Genomic DNA, 2,909 nt, shown 5'->3' with positions numbered 1-2,909 from the left:
TAGAATTCGGACCCAAGAACCAAGTCGAATTACTTCGGTTCAAGTTCGGGTTAGTATTTTCTTGGATTCGAATTTCTCGGGTCAGGTTAGTTTGGGTTCAGGTAGGGGTTTTCTTGGGTTGGGTTTCATGTTACGAGTAAAAAGTGGCAGCCCTACTTTCAACGATTATAAATAAGAATCACTACATTCATTTTATGAAACTTTAAATCTTCTAATATTATTATAACTCGGAATAATCACTATTATTTGAACATGGTTTTAATGTTAGTATGTATTTTTCATTTTCCTGGCAATTACATTCATATGAAATAAACAAATCATTTGTTATATTTAAATTTTTGGTTTTTATGTTGCTTGATTATACAATTTTTAATTGTAAAATATAAAATCAATTAAAATTTGTCATACACAAAATAATAATGACAGCAAATTTTTCATGATCAATCAATTTCAAATTGTAAAGATTTTAAGGATAATTATATCATTAAAGTTCAGGTATATGGTTTTTGGGATATTCATGTTTTTTTTGGATAAACATGAGGAGATGTTCTCAAATGATATCATATTAATTGATTAAAAGCTATGATATTTTATGTGTATGAATATTTTTTTTATTTACTATCATGGTTATATATTATCATTTTTCTAGAGTTGGTATGTACTTGGAGAACATTTTTTTTGTTACATGGGCAACTATATATAGCTATATCAAGAGTTGTAAGCAGGCCTATATTTTTATTATATGTTACAAGCAGATATGGACTAAAAATTTTAATTTTTGATAAACAATGTATACCTGCTAATACAATCACAAATGTAGTGTAAGGAAGTTTTTTACATATTTGTAACATATTTGTGTAATTTTAGTTATGTAATTTCTGTAATTTTAATTTATCTGTAATTGTATTAACAATATATGATCAATTTGTTGACTGTATTTCACTTAATGATCAAAGTTTAAAATTTTCAATTATTACCTGTGTAATACATGGACCTCAAACTAGTTCCTATATAAAAGTTTTCAACCGGCATACAACATGTGTTTTCGTAGGTCTTTGAATTTGAATATAAACAATTTATTTTAAAAAAACTATATAAAATTTTCAACAGTCCATGCAACATGTGTTTCGTAGGTCTTTAAATTTGAATATAAACTATTTTTTATAAACCAATTTCATCACACTTTCCAGTCGGTTATGCGGTTATGCCACATAAAATTCAAATCACAAATTTTTGTGCCAAGTGGTACACATGACTTAACACATGTCCATAATATAAAGCCTTTGAATCCCCCTTGACTGTCTCTCACTTTTCCCCAAATCACTACTTTAAATCCTTTATTTATTTTCACAAATCCTTCATAATTATTAATATTAATAATTCCTCACCATGAACATCTCACCACATTCACCATCCTCCGACCAACACCAAGAGAGCACCACCACCCGCAACATGTTCACATCCAACAAGTCGAAACTCGACCCCAAAACCTACAAAACTCTTTTGATCATCACATTCATATGTCTCTTTGTTGGATCGGTCGCATCCTCGCTTCTCATCAAATTCTACTTCATCCACAAGGGATCCAGCCGATGGGTGTCCACGTGGATCCAGTCGGCTGGATTCCCGATCCTCCTCATCCCGATATACCTCCCGTACTGCCTCCAAAATACTAACCCCCGGGAACCCTTTTCGGGTTTCGATACGAACGTCTTGGGGTTATGTTTTGGTGTAGGGCTGATTCTGGTGCTGAGTAATCTTTGTTTTTCATGGGGTAATTCGTATCTTCCGATGTCCACGTCAGCATTGGTGTTGTCTTCACAGCTGGTGTTCACTCTCCTTTTGTCGGTCATCATCGTTAAAACAAAGATTACGTTTGTCAACCTTAATTGCGTCATGCTTCTAACGTTGAGTTGTGTTTTATTAGCGTTAAGTTCTAGCGGCGATCGACCCGAAGGTCTGACGAAGCGGAAATACTTTATCGGGTTCTTTGCGACCGCCTCGGCCGGGTTATTATTCGCGTTTTATCTCCCGGTGATGGAGAAGATTTATAGTAAGGTGGATTGTTACGCAATGGTTATGGAAATGCAATTTGTGATGGAGATGGTTGCCACGGTGGCTGCCACCGTGGCAATGGCGGGTGCTGGTGGGTTTAAGGAAATGAGACATGAAAGTGTTGCGTTGTTTGACTTGGGGCCCACTAAATATTGGATAGTGGTTGGGGTTAATATAGTGACGTGGCAGTTGTGTTTTATGGGGACGGCTGGGATGGTGTTTATGACGACGTCGTTGAGCGGTGGGATATGTATGACGGCGTTGATGGGGATGAATGTGGTGGGTGGTGTGGTGGTTTATGGTGATGAGTTTAAGGGGCCGAAGGTGGTGGCTACGGTCATGTGTCTTTGGGGGTTTAGCTCGTATGTGTATGGGATGTATGTGAAGATGAAGGGTGAGAATAATGGTGGTGGTGGTGGTGGTGGTGGTGGTCAAGAGTTGCAAAAGAAGTCATTGCTAGAGTTATCTGAGATTGTAACAGAAGATCAACATTAAATGAAAAGATTGTAGCCTTTATCATTATAAAAAGATATTATATAACAAGATTTTAGTTTTCATTTTTTTATGTTCTTTATTTATTTGTGTTACATATATTACACATATATCATGTGCATATGATACGTATGTAGAAGGAAAATCATGTGACAAGAATTCGGACTAGAATAACTCTCTATGCTTTTCTTGAATTTATGACGTCAAATAATATAAAATCATTCATAAAAGAGATGTTTACCAGACAAAATGTTAACCAACACAAGGGTGGAGGGGTGCCTTGAGGAACTCATGAGGTTCAGTTTGACATTCGGATTTAGTTTTCAGTTCATTAACCTGAAGTTTTACCCCATAAGATTCAT

At 35.4% G+C, this 2,909-nt stretch overlaps 1 pseudogene; it reads left to right on the top strand.

The window, feature by feature from the left end:
- The first annotated feature begins 1,176 nt into the window (after positions 1-1,176).
- On the top strand, positions 1,177-2,550 carry LOC143586572 (putative purine permease 4 pseudogene; annotated as a pseudogene).
- Positions 2,551-2,909: the final 359 nt, after the last annotated feature.

Source organism: Bidens hawaiensis, unplaced genomic scaffold (assembly GCF_021521415.1).
Source record: "Bidens hawaiensis isolate Kalapana, Puna unplaced genomic scaffold, B.hawaiensis_p1.1 tig00034706_1, whole genome shotgun sequence".
Lineage (NCBI taxonomy): Eukaryota > Viridiplantae > Streptophyta > Magnoliopsida > Asterales > Asteraceae > Bidens > Bidens hawaiensis.
The sequence above is the reverse complement of the archived record's forward strand: the minus strand, read 5'-3'. Positions and strand labels throughout refer to the sequence as shown.